Source organism: Carya illinoinensis, chromosome 2 (assembly GCF_018687715.1).
Source record: "Carya illinoinensis cultivar Pawnee chromosome 2, C.illinoinensisPawnee_v1, whole genome shotgun sequence".
Classification (NCBI taxonomy): Eukaryota; Viridiplantae; Streptophyta; class Magnoliopsida; order Fagales; family Juglandaceae; genus Carya; species Carya illinoinensis.
The window spans coordinates 25,635,171-25,652,113 of NC_056753.1; positions in this window are offsets into that span (position 1 = coordinate 25,635,171).

A 16,943-nucleotide genomic window follows, 5' to 3' on the forward strand; every position below is an offset into this window, starting at 1 on the left:
AGAATCCAGCAGACATGTTCACAAAAGTAGTTACTACTGACAAACTGAAGCTGTGTATAGCTTCAGTTGGACTTCGTACTTAAAGGCATGACTTGAAGTTGCTGTGATGATTGTTATGAAGATATGTAGACTCATTTGTCTCCAAGTGGGAGATTGTTGCAGATGGAGACAAAATAGTAAACGGTGAGCCATGCACCGTTTGCTTCTTTGGCTCATTAGGCACCGTTCGGTGCTTTTGTATTGTTAGGCACCTCCCCAAGAATCATGCAGCAAATTGCTGCAACGTAGTGATCTGCTCTCCTATAAATAGGAGAGCTTAAGGGTGCAGACAGGGTGTGCAGCAGAGAGTGCAGACAGAGTGTAGAAGAGAGAAAGAAGAGAGCAGAGAGTGGGTGAGTAGAGAAAATTTTTCTGTAAAAATTATTTTCATAGTGAAATTACAGCATCTGTGGACGTAGGCAATTGCCGAACCACGTTAAATTTCATCCCTCCTTTATTTAGAATCGTCTCTGTGTCAGAAGAGCTCCCAACAATTCAATGTAATATTTCGTGTTTTCTTGATAGGTGCTTATGTCATTCAATGTCCCTACACTGCAAAGCTTCGTCTTTATAACTTCCAGTCTGACCAATATACTTGAATCTTGATAAACCTATTGAAAACATTTATTTTTTTATCACGAGTTCTATGTTGAAAAGCCATGAATTCAGCTCTGTACTAAGGAAGCAGTGGTAATGACTTCAAGCATAGTAGTTCTATCAACCATAGATTCTGTATGAAGCAAAGCATAAATAATTTGCAAGAAGTTGTAAGTTATTAGTACAATCTAAGAAAGTGCCCAGTTCAAAAAATATCATCTTTTTTTTTCCTAAGTTAAAAAAAAAAAAAGATACAAGTCGCAAGGAGTGCATGAAGAAAACAAATCATTTATATATTACAAAATTCAATTTCAGGTGATGAATTGCAGTATGCCTTAGGAAAAAGTAATACTCTATATCTGTGTTGCCAGCCTAAATTCTCGACCATTATGGGGTTTGATTTTAGCAGATAACCACTTCATTGTTGAGTAGATTTCGTGAGGAGACTCAGAAGACATGGAGTTCTGAAGAGAGTTAGAACATCTGTTATTTAATATCCTAGAAGATTGGGGTCAATTTTTAGCGGCATCTGCAGTGCATAGAGTCCTTTCTAAATTTTTTCATTTATTTATTTTGTTAAAAAAATCACAACATCACTAAAAAAACACTTCCTTAATTATGAAAGCATTAAGACTCAAACTAGTGATGTAGGTTCGGTGGTAGCAAAAAAGGGGTTGATGATTCGGGATTTGGTCTAAGGCAAATTTTATTCAATGGTGTTGCCCAGATGACTAACACAAGAGGAGAGGTGAATTGAGTTGTATAAAAAAATAACAATTATAAATCAAATATATAATATAAAAAATAAACAAAATATGAAATAACAATAAATATAAAAAGTAAGGGTAAGAGAGAAGCAAACTCAGTATGTTAACGAGGTTCGGCCCCACTGCCTACGTCCTCGCCTCAAGCTACCCCTTGAGGATTCTCAAATTCACTATTCAACCTCCTTCAGGTGGAGATAGAAACCTATTACACCTTTGAACAACACCGCTACAAAGGATCCGTGTAGAACACCTTCTACACTTGCAATCACCTTACACGTGGTGATTCAACTATTCCCCGTGTAGAATACTTTCTACACACACAAGGGTTATACACACCCTTTTTCTGATACAAGAGCTGATAGTGGGTAGGTTATCAGAAAACACTCCTCAATGAGTGAAATAAGAATAATACAGCGCAAACTATATCTCTCAAAATGAACAAGGATTAAGGCTCAATGCTTAAAGAAGAGAGAATGAAAGCTTTAAATGAATATTGTATGCTCTTGGTGTTGTGAATGTGAAGCTCTCAAATGATCTATTTATAGGCATATGAGACTTCATATTCAAATTTAAAAAGATTCACATGTCAAAGACAACATCATTCACTTTTTCAAAAAATTCAAATAAAAGGTTCTTCTTTTTCAATTGTCAAAGACAACATCATTCATTTTTTTCAAAAAAATCAAACCTAATCTTTTACTTTTGGCATATGACAAAATGAGCACACTTTCCTTTTCAAAAAATTCAAACCTAATCTTTTACTTTTTGCATATGACAAAATGAGCACACTTTACTTTTCAAATTTTTCAAACAAAATCATCTTCCTTTTGTATAAGTCTAAAAAAGCATCAATCACTTTTGAAAATATTCAAATAAAACATGCACATGTGAAAGATGACAATCAATCATCTTTAATATTTTCAAAGTTCAACCCTTTAATCAAGGCATGCACATGCAAAAGATGACAATCAATCATCTTTCAAAATTTTCAAATTTAATTTTCAAAAATATTCATGCACATGTGGAAAATGTATTTTAATGCTTTATGATAAAATATTAATTTTGAACATTAATCCTAATTTTGAATTTTAAGAGATTTACAATATTACTCTATGACTTTAATGTGAACTTGTTTCCTTCTTGCTCATGCTTGGTTCTTTGATGTGCTTGATTCCATTGTGTGAACAACTTGAGCTTGAAACTCCTTTATTCTTTGAATTCATTTGTTATCATCAAAATCCATGTGTAGATTTATAATCACATGAAACTTGAAACCTTGGGTTCAACAATCTCCCCCTTTTTGATGATGACAAATACTTGATAGAACTTAAAACTTGTATTAATACTTAAGCTCCCCCTGAAAATATGCGTTAGTTTTTCAAGCAAAAGTATAAATATAATTCCAAGCATATATAACAAGTTTAGCAATTTAAACAGTGTTAATGTTCTAGTCTAACACCTCTCCCCCTTTTTGATGATGACAAATACTTGATAGAACTTGAAACCTGTATTAATACTTAAGCTCCCCCTGAAAATATGCGTTAGTTTTTCAAGCAAAAGTATAAATATAATTCCAAGCATATATAACAAGTTTAGCAATTTAAACAGTGTTAATGTTCTAGTCTAACACTTCTCCTCCTTTTGGCATCATTAAAAAGGATCCACAACAAGTAAATAGACTAAAAAAAAACGGTGCGTTAGTAGACACTATAGATAGTTGAAAAATGGAGCCGTCCGTGACCCGACAAGTGCTGCAAAGCCTCGAGGCCTAACTCTATGAATTTAATACAGCTGAAGATTTAAACAATCGCCTGATGTTGTTGACAAACGAGATTGAAGGCTCCGAGTTTCTATAAAAAATGATCATTTTCATCTATCGGATGCCAAAAATAATCGCTTCTTGACCTGAGTTCTGTTTTTCCACAACGATAGAATGGCTGAGCAATTCTCTTCCACTAATGTTCCAGACTTGAATCAGGAACCCTTGACGCATCAATCATCAATCTTCTCTCCTGAGGTCGTCAATACCATGATAGGAGCAGTGAACCGTTTTTCTAGTAAGGCTGATTCTGAGATTATTGCAGAATCAAGAATGCTCAGTAGTCAATATGCTGCCTCTGTTACGATCATGTCTCGGAGGTTAATGGCGAGGGTGAGTGAGATTGATCATCTTAACATGCAAATATTTGAGTTACGACAGAAGCTTGCTAATAAGGATAGTGAGAATAAAAGGCTAAAGCAAGAAAACCAAGAGTTGAAAAAATTTACAGATTGGTATGCTCATGATCTGCAACCACAAATAGAGGAGCTGGAACGAGAAAGGGTTCAAATACAAGGTCAACATTGGCAGATAACAGCAGAGGTTCATCGTTTACTAGAAAAATAGGGACAATCTACTGTTAATCTCGCTGGCTTAGTAAGAAAACTTTTGACAATCTTGTATTTCTTTTGACTAAATAAGATTTGAAGAGAAAATAGTTTGTCTTATTCTTTATGCTATCTCTATAAAATCAGTCCTGAAGTTCATCCAATCCGAATCAAGTTTTCATCTCATCTCTATAACTCATCTGCATTCCTTCAGCATTCTCGTTTTAAGCCTTCTATTCTTTTCTCAATGGCTCATTCTTCTAACATTTCTCTAGATCCATCTATGAGGCATTCTGCATCTCAACCTCCTGTCCTTTCTGCAGCTGCCATTGGTACTATGTTGCAGCAAGAAAATAATAATCTGACTAATAAGTCAGATTCTGATGCTATTTATGACTTGGTGAGTCTTGGGACTCGCTACTCTTCCTCTATTGTTGCTTTTTCTCAGCGGCTACAAGCCAAAAATCATGAAGTTGAAAAGCTCAAAGAACAAATTGTTGTACTTCAACGAATTGTTCAAGAGTCTCACACAAGGGAAGGAATCATTCGGCAGAAGAATAAACAGTTAAAATCTTTATTAGATTCTTCATTCCGATTGCCGGTTCCCATGGATAAGAATGACATGATATTGTATGAAGAGAATGAGCGTCTCAAACATGAGGCTAAGAATCTCAAGTTTATGTAAAAGTATTTAAAAAATCTATCTCTATTTTTATTGACTCTAGTCTATCTTTTAAGATATATTCATAGCATGCATCATACCTATTTCTCTTCTGATCATACATAATCTATCTTCTGGTAAAGGCTTTGTGAAAATATCTGTTAACTGATCGTGTGTGTTTGTGAATTCTAGTACTATATCGCCTTTCTGCACATGATCTCGAAGAAAATGATATCTTATTTCAATATGCTTAGTTCTAGAATGTTGTATTGGGTTCTTTGAAAGATTTATAGCACTTGTATTATCACATTTGATTGGAATGTGATTATACTTGAGTTTAAAATTTTCAAGTTGTTGCTTCATATAGAGAACTTGAGCACAACAACTACCCGCAGCAACATATTCTGCTTCAGCAGTAGATAGTGCAACAGAATTTTGTTTTTTACTGAACCAGGAAACTAATGCATGACCTAAGAAATGGCATGCTCCACTAGTGCTTTTTCGATCTATTTTACAGCCAGCATAATCTGCATCTGTGTAGCTGATTAGATCGAAAGATGTGTGCTTAGGGTACCATAACCCTAGGTTAATTGTACCACTAAGATATCTAAGAATGCGCTTAACTGCAATTAAATGTGATTCTTTTGGAGATGATTGAAAGTGTGCATATAAGCACACACTAAACATAATATCTAGTCTACTGGCTGTTAAATATAATAAGCTACCAATCATACCTCGATATATTTTCGAGTCAACTGGCTTACCGAATTCATCTTTATCAAGTTTAGTTGATGGGCTCATTGGTGTTCCAATTTCCTTAGCATTTTCCATCCCAAACTTTTTCAGTAATTCCTTAATATATTTTGATTGATTGATGAATGTCCCACTTTTTGCTTGCTTAATTTGCAATCCGAGAAAGAATGTAAGTTCTCCCATCATGCTCATCTCAAATTCTTCCTGCATAGTCTTAGCAAAAACTTGACACATATTTTCATTAGTAGCACCGAATATTATATCATCAACATAAATCTGAATCAAAAGAATATCATCATTTTCATATTTAATGAAAAGAGTTGTGTCGATTTTTCCTCTTGAAAAACCTTTTTCAATCAAGAAACCACTGAGTCTCTCGTACCAAGGTCTAGGAGCTTGTTTAAGTCCATATAATGCTTTTGTGAGTTTGAAAACATGATTTGGGGAAATATGATTTTCAAAACCTGGAGGTTGCTCAACATATACCTCTTCATTTATAAAACCATTTAAGAAAGCACTTTTAACATCCATTTGAAAAAGTTTGAAATCTTTATAACAAGCATATGCAAGTAGCATTCGAATAGCTTCTAATCTTGCGACAGGTGCATATGTCTCATCATAATCGATTCCTTCTTCTTGATTAAAACCTTGGGCTACAAGTCGAGCCTTATTTCTAGTAATAACTCCGGACTCATCTTTCTTGTTTCTAAAAACCCATTTTGTTCCAATAATAATATGATTTTTGGGTCTAGAAACAAGTGTCCAAACATCATTTCTTTCAAATTGATTCAACTCTTCTTGCATAGCTAGAATCCAAGATTCATCAAGAAGTGCGTCATCAATATTTTTGGGTTCAATTTGAGATAGAAAAGCAGTATGATTGCAAATATTTCTAAGAGATGATCGAGTACTTACACCTTGTGAAGGTTCTCCCAAAATTTGTTCCACTGGATGATCTTTCACAAATTTTCACTGTTTGGTTGCATCTTCTATTAAATTTTGATGATCTTTCCTGATGGCTCCATGTTGAACTTCCTCTATTGTTTTCTCTTTGTTGAGATTGAGACTTTCCGTATTATTTATTCCTCCTGTGTCTTCATCAATAGATTTCTTGGAGAGTGAAGAATTAGATTCATCAAATACTACATGCATAGATTCTTGTACAGTTAAAGTCTTTTTATTGAATACTCTATAAGCTTTACTATTAGTAGAATACCCGAGAAAGATACATTCATCAGATTTTGCATCAAATTTGCCTAAATTATCCCTGTCATTCAAAATAAAACATTTGCATCCAAATACATGAAAGTAACCAATGTTGGGCTTTTTCTCATTCCAAAGCTCATAGGGGGTTTTATCTAACTTAGACCTTAGCATAACTCTATTTATAACATAACATGCAGTACTTACCGCTTCGGCCCAAAAATAACTAGGCAAGTTGTTCTCATTGAGCATTGTTCTTGCCATCTCTTGAAGAGATCTATTTTTCCTCTCTACTACCCCATTTTGTTGAGGAGTTCGAGGAGCAGAAAAATTATGCACAAAACCGTTTTCATCACAAAATGTTTCAATATTTTTATTAACAAACTCTTTTCCCCTATCAGTTCGGATACTTGAAATAGTATAGCCCTTTTCATTTTGAATTCTCTTGCATAACTTGGTAAAGGCATTATGTGCCTCATCTTTATGAGTAAGAAAGATGACCCAAGTATATCTAGAGAAATCATCAACAATAACAAATGCATAATATTTTCCTCCTAGACTTGCAACTCTATTTGGTCCAAAAAGATCCATGTGTATCAGTTGCAATGGTCTAGTAGTGGAAATATGTTTCTTAGTTTTAAAAGAAGTTTTTGTTTGTTTACCAAATTGATATGCATCACAAATTTTGTCTTTAAGAAAATATGTTTTTGGTAAACCTCTCACAAGATCATTTTTTTGAAAGTTTGGAAATAAGTTCCATGTTGGCATGACCTAATCTTTTATGCCATAACCAACTAGTTTCATTTTGAGTTGAAAAGCAAATAGCATCTTGTGAGGTAATTTCTTCAAAATCAATTGTATAAACATTATTGTTTCTAAAAGCAATAAAACAAATACTACAATCATGATCATTCAAAATAATGCACTTATACATTTTGAAAGTAACTGTAAATCCTTTATCACATAATTGACTTATGCTCAAAAGATTATGTTTTAGACCTTCAACAAGTAGAACATCTTCAATTATGAGAGAAGATTCATTACCAATTCCCACAATCTTCCCTTTCGAGTTGTCTCCAAATGTCACGTGTCCTTCTTCTTTAGATCTAAGATCAAAGAACTTAGTCTTGTCTCCCGTCATGTGTCTTGAACATCCACTATCTAAAAACCATTTGTTTTTGCTTGTGGAAGACTTCATGCATACCTCAATGTCATCTTTAGCCATAAGACAAAGATTTGCTGATTCTTCATTGCTTGCTTCACTATCTGAGCTACTTGAATCATCATCCCATGTAGCTTTCATTGCTTTCTTGCCCTTGTTTCGATCTTTCTTTAGCAGAGGACAATCTGGCTTGATATGACCAGGTTTATTGCATTTATAACAAATTAAAGTGTCATTTTTACCTGAATCTTTCTTGAAAAACTTTTTGAAGGATTTCCTCGGAGGAGTTCTATTTTTCTTCAAGAACCTCTGAATTCTTCTTGTTATCATCGCAACTTCTTTATCTTTATCTTCATTTTCCTCATCTTCATCACTTTCACTTTCATGAGGAACAGCTTTAAGTGCTAAGCTCTTCTTTGGCTTTCCTTCTTCTTCTCCTCTTTTCAATGTGTACTCATGGGTGATAAATGACCCGATGAGTTCATTGACTTCGAGCTTCTTGAGGTCTCTAGCTTCAAGAATCGCTGTCACTTTTGATTCCCAGCATTTTGGTAGAGAGTTGAGAATTTTTCTTACTATCTCCACCTTGGAATAAATTTTGCCAAGAGCTGTCAAGCTGTTTATGATATTAGTAAAACGAGTGTGCATACTAGAAATAGATTCATCATCATTCATCTTAAACATTTCATATTCATGAGTAAGAATATAAATTTTTGATTCCTTGACTTGCGAAGTTCTTTCATAAGTAACTTCCAAGTTATCCCAAATTTCTTTTGCCGTAGCACAAGTCATTATTCTATTAAACTCATTTCCATTGAGAGCATTAAATAATAAATTCATAGCAGTTAAATTCAAAGTATAAAGTCTATCATTTTCATGATCAAACTCTTCTTCTTCCTTTTTGACCTTTACTCCATCAACCACTTTTGTTGGAATATAAGGTCCATTTACAATACATTTCCAGATTTCTCGACCTTGAGCTTGAAGGAATATTCTCATTCTAACTTTTCAGAATGAGTAATTATCTCCACAAAAGAGTGGAGGTCGACTGCTAGATTGACCTTCACCAAACGAAGCTGAAATGTTAGCCATAAGATCTTAACTCAAAAGATAGTTAGTCTTATAATAGAGCTCTTAGCTTTGATACCAATTGTTGCCCAGATAACTAACACAAGAGGGGGGTGAATTGAGTTGTATAAAAAAAATAACAATTATAAATCAAATATATAATATAAAAAATAAACAAAATATGAAATAACAATAAATATAAAGAGTAAGGGTAAGAGAGAAGCAAACTCAGTATGTTAACGAGGTTCGGCCCCACTGCCTACGTCCTCGCCTCAAGCTACCCCTTGAGGATTCCCAAATTCACTATTCAACCTCCTTCAGGTGGAGATAGAAACCTATTACACCTTTGAACAACACCGCTACAAAGGATCCGTGTAGAACACCTTCTACACTTGCAATCACCTTACACGTGGTGATTCAACTATTCCCCGTGTAGAATACTTTCTACACACACAAGGGTTATACACACCCTTTTTCTAATACAAGAGCTGATAGTGAGTAGGTTATCAGAAAACACTCCTCAATGAGTGAAATAAGAACAATACAACGCAAACTATATCTCTCAAAATGAACAAGGATTAAGGCTCAATGCTTAAAGAAGAGAGAATGAAAGCTTTAAATGAATATTGTATGCTCTTGGTGTTGTAAATGTGAAGCTCTCAAATGATCTATTTATAGGCATATGAGACTTCATATTCAAATTTAAAAAGATTCACATGTCAAAGACAACATCATTCACTTTTTCAAAAAATTCAAATAAAAGGTTCTTCTTTTTCAATTGTCAAAGACAACATCATTCATTTTTTTCAAAAAAATCAAACCTAATCTTTTACTTTTGGCATATGACAAAATGAGCACACTTTCCTTTTCAAAAAATTCAAACCTAATCTTTTACTTTTTGCATATGACAAAATGAGCACACTTTACTTTTCAAATTTTTCAAACAAAATCATCTTCCTTTTGTATAAGTCTAAAAAAGCATCAATCACTTTTGAAAATATTCAAATAAAACATGCACATGTGAAAGATGACAATCAATCATCTTTAATATTTTCAAAATTCAACCCTTTAATCAAGGCATGCACATGCAAAAGATGACAATCAATCATCTTTCAAAATTTTTAAATTTAATTTTCAAAAATATTCATGCACATGTGGAAAATGTATTTTAATGCTTTATGATAAAATATTAATTTTGAGCATTAATCCTAATTTCGAATTTTAAGAGATTTACAATATTACTCTATGACTTTAATGTGAACTTGTTTCCTTCTTGCTCATGCTTGGTTCTTTGATGTGCTTGATTCCATTGTGTGAACAACTTGAGCTTGAAACTCCTTTATTCTTTGAATTCATTTGTTATCATCAAAATCCATGTGTAGATTTATAATCACATGAAACTTGAAACCTTGGGTTCAACAAATGGTGTGTTGTGAAATGCTAGAATAATTTAAGATATGATTTTAGCAGCTAAAGACATCATTGTTGAGTAGATTTCGTGAGGAGACTTAGAAGACATGGAGTTCTGAAGTAGTTTGAACATCTGTTATTTAATATCCTAGAAGATTGGAGTCAATTGTTAGTAGCATCTGCAATGCATAGTCATTTCTAAATTTTTTCATTTATTTATTATTTTTTTGTGTTAAAAAAATCACAACATCACTAAAAAGACACTTCCTTAATTGTGAAAGCATCAAGACTCAAACTAGTGATTCATAGAAACTCTTTTGCTTTATGAAATGAGAACAACCCCTTTCTTAGATTTGAGTTACATCATTATGAATCTAATTAATTGCATAATTGCAGGATTTTTTTTTTATGTAAATATGGCATACCCTCCATCGAGTAATTCAGAAGACTTTAGCCCATTTGATTATTCATTTCAGGTATAATTATTTAAATTTTTAAATATCCAAACATTAACATGTTAATTTCTTTAATATAGTTCCATTTTGCCTAACAACGTGCCTAATTGAACAGATGCCATCTTATATGCCCTACCCTCTGCCGAGTAATCCAAAGGACCTAAGGCAAGAAGCACCCTCGGTGTTGATTGTGCCAACTAGTGAAGAATTTGAACAAAATCTGGGAAGTCCATTCAGGATGACTGATGACAATTCTCATGACGTCGATGGTATTACAGTTTTGTTTGCCTGCATTTTACGCTAACTTTGTTTGCCTACTAATCGATCCATAGGTTTCCATTCGTAGAAATGCTCTTCGATATAAATGAAGATTTAGAGGAGGGTACCATTCGTCCCTAATGATGACGTACACGTTGAAGCACCAAGATCTAGAATGAAATTTGACAGTGCAAAAGAGCTTATGACCTACTATAAGCAATAAGCCAAGCAAGAGGGTTTTGGTGTAAGGACAATCAGGACTAGGAGAGTACCAACCTAAAGGTAGTATGTGACCATTGGTTGTTCCCATGGCGGAAAGTACCAACCTAAAGGTAGTAATATTTCGAATCCAGGCCAATAGCTAAAACGAATTGTAAGGCGAAAATAAATGCGACATTGAACAAGAATAGAAAATGGTTGGTAACCACTATTGAAAAGGTGCACGATCACATAACTGTCAGCCCCAAGAAGATAAGACTTTTACGATCTCACAAGTGTTTAGATGAATACAGTCAAAGGATCCTTGAGCTCAATGATAGAGATGGTATAAGAATGAAAAAAAATTATTATTCTCTTGTCGTTAATGCTGGGGGTTTTGAGAATCTTCAATTTCAAGAAAAAGATTGTCGGAATTACATTGACAAGGCTAGAAATTTAAGATTGGGTAAAGGAGGTGGCGATGCACTTAATGAGTATTTCAAAAGAATGCGAGATCAAAATGATGACTTCATTTCTAGTATGGATGTGGATGATGAGGGAAGGTTACAGAATGTGTTTTGAGCTGATGCTCGGAGTCGAGCCGCCTATGAGTATTTTGGAGACATTGTAACCTTCGATACAACGTACCTAACCAATAGGTACAGAATGCCTTTTGCACCATTCGTTGGTGTTAACCATCATGGACACTCCATACTAAGACACACATATTTTATATTGTTGTTCTGAATGTGGTCAGATTGCATGAATGGTCGAGCACCAAAAGCTATCATAACCGACTAAGATCGGGCAATGGATAGTGCTATTGCCATTGTATTCCCCGAAACTCATCATAGATATTATTTATGACATATAATGCGCAAAATTTCAGAGAAGTTAGGATCTCACACCAAATTCAATGCTGAGTTGAAGACTGACATTCAGACTACATTATATGACTCATAGACCATTAGAGAATTTGAGGAGAGCTAGGGTCAACTACTTGTGAAGTATGATTTGGTCGGTAATAAATGGCTAGAAACCTTGTACGAGGAAAGGTCTTTTTGGGTTCCAACTTACTTGAAGAGTGTATTCTAGGCTTGTATGAGCACGATTCAAACATCTGAAAGCATGAATACATTTTACAACTGGTATGTCCATGCTAGAACAACGTCGAAGGAATTTGTCGACCAATTTGATAATGCTCTTAAAAAAAGGTAGAGGTAGAGACAATTGCGGATTTCAATTCTAACAACCAAACTATTCCCTACGTGTCTCATTTCAAAGAGGTCCAAGTAGAGTTGCTAGGCCTAATGTGTTGTAATTGTTGTTTGGTAGAAACACAAGGGTGCATTTTAAAATACGATGTCGTGGATGAAATATCTATTGATGACCAAATCAAAACAGTCCAATACTCAGTTTACTATAACGAGGAGGAGGTGGAGGTAAAATGCACATGTGTACTGTTTGAGATGAGGAGGATTCTATGTAGGCATGCACTTAGAGTTTGTCAGTTGAATATGGTTAATGTGCTGCCAGATTGTTACGTCTTGGATCGCTAGAGAAATGACTTAAAGAGAAAATACACATTACTCAAAATTAGTTACAATGACCAGCGATATAGATCTGACGCAAGGAATTATGAGCTTGTGGTTAAAATATGTTCACAATCAACAACCAAAATATCCCCAAATAATAAAAAAGTCAATGCATTCTTGCGTGTTGTTAATGAGTTTGATGCAAAATGTGAAGGTTCAACTCTACCAAAGTCGACTTCCGAACAAACGAAGGGAAAACCAAACGTGGTCTTGGAGAAAGGTAAGAAGATATTAAACCCCAACGTGGTCCGAGGGAAAGGGAGACCCCCAAGTAAGAGGAAGGTTCCAAGTGTGGAAAAGATAGCAACAAAGAGGAAGAAACCAGTAATAATTGTCGAAATTTACACTGTTAATACTTAGTATTACGATTCTAGTATATGCCTATTTTTGTTTTTGCTCTTAGACTTACAGGAAAATCTTGGTAGATGACTTGGGTGACACCATAGGATCTCAACAGGGTCAATTTGATGATAGAGTTGGTTTTGGAACGCAAAGCAGCATTCTTACACAATCAACTCCACCAGGAAATGAGGTTAACTGTGTCTTTTCAATAAGTGATGACCAAAGAGGACACTCATTTTTCATAATATTATGTTTTGTCAAACACTTCATTTATTTCTGATTTTGTATTCTTCTATGGGGGTAAGCAGGATATTAGAAACCTAACTTTTGACTGAGATGACTTTAGCTGTGGAATTTGTTACTGCTGCAGCAAATATAAGGGCTTCTTTTGGCATCCATTTTCAGAGCCTTTTTGAAGCTAAAGGTATTGCTACTACTAATTTATTATTATATCTTAAGATTTATTTATGAGATTTATTTCTGGTTGGCTTGCTTTTAAAGCTAGAGGGGAAGGCCCCATTTGCAAACACTATTAATACTTTTTAATTTGGTTAAATATTGTGGAATATTGTCAATCCCAGGATAATGTAAATAAATGCAACTACTTGAGATTTGCTCCATTTGTTTATGTAATGTTTTGTCTGACTAGCTTTATTGTTCCCTAAAAAATGACTCCATTCGTTGCTGAAGTCAGGAATGATATACGAAACTCGTTGGTGCATAGCTTATCAAGATACAAAAATACCCTTACTTTTGGGAAGTATATTCACGTGGGGTTTTGAAGCAGGAGCAACATCTTTCCTGTTGTACAATAGGACCATTTGGTTTTGAGGAATTGTAAATATTAAATGGTTTTGGAATTCCCTACTGATCATTCTATGTGAACGTGTGAAATATATAGTATATTACAAATTTTATCTTCTTCTTTTTTCCAATGGTACATAGTAAATGGTTTACATTCTACTTACCTGTTTTGCAATATTCCATTCCTTTTAAGTAGACTATAAAGAAATTGTTTGATTGCTTCAAGTTCAAACCCGAATAGAAGATAAATATATACAATGTATTTTACAGTACACGAGTAAGGTCCAAAAGTTTCTGCACTGTAAAAAGGAAAACAATCCCTACACCCATCTTCTTGCTTTGGTTATTGATAGCTAAAAGTCAGTTTGCCATTTACTTACAATTTATCCAAACTAAGCAAAAATAATTACAAAAATGACAATCCAATACAAACATAATAATTTATATTTTTCCCTACAAAGAGTTGTCTCTCGCTCTTGCACTTTATCTTCCTTCTTACGAAGTTCATTTTGCATTTTACGAAATTCATCTTGCATTCTAATAAGTGAAGTATATCCGCCCAAACGAAGAAGTCAAATTTCTTCACTTCTCCCTGCACACAATAACAACATTTAATTAAAATGATAAAACATGAATGTTTAATGAAACTCAATATGCTACTTAACATGATAAGTTGCTTTATTGTTTTATAATTTGGGTAGGCAAAAAATTTCCTTTCAGGACTTTTCGTGGTGTGCAATATCTTTTGTGGTGCTTTCAAACCACACCAACAACTTGATATTTCCAAAACAAAATCATCAATTACAGACGATGATGATGGTGTATATGCAGCCATTAATGATTCAAAAAACACTGTATACAAGTTTAGATTAGTAAAGACAAATGGAATCTGAAACTGCATCAAAATGATACCTAGCATAAATAATATTACAGATCATTACTATGAAAGCATGTAGCTACTCTAATTAACCCAAAATCGTGTAAGTACTATGAAAGATAAAAACTAATAATTTGCAAATCTACTAGTAAAATATAAAAAATTGTCAAATTTGCCTGTAATCTATTTATCTTGTTCTTTTAATATATCAGTAACTCAATGTAAGCTCATATTTGCATCTTAGACCTGTAAAGGATAATATTTGCATTTCTATGTTTTATGAGGTTGTAGAATTTCAACTAAGAACTCAGTTCCTTTTAGCAAGACTAATCCATTAGATACTGTTGAGTAGATTCAAAAGTATTTTTTTTCCTAGTGTCCAAATGAGTTTTTATTTGTACTGTTGGGTGATGGGGATATCAATGCATAAGTCCTACTATCAATCTGACTCTTTCAAAGAGGCTGAATAGAAAGAAAGAAAATAGTTTCATTTGGTTAATGATATCCAAACTTTGTTGCTTCTCTAATAGACCCCGCCTGTGTTGAGGGGTTGGAGACATGGGTAGAGGCATTTGTTAGCATGTTGGTTTGAAATACTTGCTAATGAATTTTCTGCTCATATAGGTATACATGCGTTCACACAAACTCACACACATATGGTCATGATATACAATACTCTTATTTAAATCATATTGGGATTGCTGGGAGTTCATATACTTCAGATTATCCATGTATGTGGGTCTCACTTTCAAGAGTCAAAAGTATTGTAGGTTAAATTAGTCAAAAGTATAACACAGATATATATAAGGCAATTACGTAGAAAATGAAGATAGATAGGAAAATAGAGCCAAGAACATATATATATATATATATATATACATATATATATATATAAAGGTATATATGCTTCAAACAAGCATATATGCAACTTTAAAGAAATTGAAACCCTAGAACCCATCTCCACCCCATCTATGATGTGTCAAGCAAACTATAAAGAATTGAAACAAAACACCACAATCTATAAAGAAATTGAAACACCAAACACGACAACCCACCACCAAGCCAAGAACGACACCCTTTGACAATTAATAAAATGCTAATCATTAGATCTAGTTCGCCAATAACATTCAAAATTGAGTAAAAATATATATATTTTTTTATGAGTAGAAACTTAAGGCCCAAAATTTAAGCATCAGAGCAACAAAGTTAAACTAAAGAGGGGTAGAAACTTAATCAAACGAAGCGAAATAAATGAATTTATCGAATATTCGAAAAAACCCTAATCTAAGTGAAACTAAAACACAAAAACAATAAAAGGAAGTAAAAATCAAAATAAATTAACAAATAGCAAAACAAAGGAGAGAAGCCAATACCAAAACTTCTAGATAGCGAGGAGAGGCCTCGGGTCGGGGAGCGTGTATATAGTCGGGGAGAGAGAATGTGCAAAGGGATGGGTTTCAAGGGTTTTACTAGAATAGGATGGGTTTCAGGAGGGACAGAACAGGAATAGCTTTCGAGATTGAAATACAGTGCAGAGAACAAGAGGCTTGATTACGCCCAAAGAATAACGCGATAGTTGTAGCACAGCTTTGGGGTGTCGATTCCACAGGGAGACAAATTAAAAGAATAGCAAGAGGAACAAAGAAACTAAAGAAAAATATTAAATAAGTAATAGAGAACAAAGATTAATTTTAAATGTAAATTCAAGTGAAGCAAAATGATTAACAGAAAAAGTACTCAAATTTGACAAACAGTAGAGCGTCGGGAATCCCTTGCACAAATCTGGTATTTTAATTATTCTTAATTCATTGGATAACTCAATTAGGAACTCAATTCCCGCAATTCTCAATCGGAAGGTATAGATTTATAAACCAGACTTAAATAAAATGTAACCCTTTGAAAAAACATTCACCACTTTTAAAAAACGTGAATTACTACCCCTATTGATAAAATCTAATGACGACAATATACTCAGGAAGCGATATTGCAGCAAAAAACTAAATCAATATAGATAAATAATTGATCCAAACATAATCAAAGAACTAATCCATTCAATAGAAAAAGCATGACTGAATCCATAAACATAATAAATCCTATGATTATTCGGAGAAGAAAACATCAACGATGAATTGAGAATGATAAAACAAAAGAATTTTAGCAATTGAAAATCAAATACATGAATTAAGAATAAATTAGAAATACCATCTAATGTGCAAGTTCATCCTTAACCCTACTAGAGAATTTAGTTACCCATAAATATATTGGACAACAAAAATCTCCAGAGAAAACTGAAGCGAACGGTGGCCATGGAAGTGATTTTCTCCTCTCTTCAGATCTGCCTTTTGTGCCTCTTCCTCCCCCCTCCATTTCGTACTAATGATATGCTT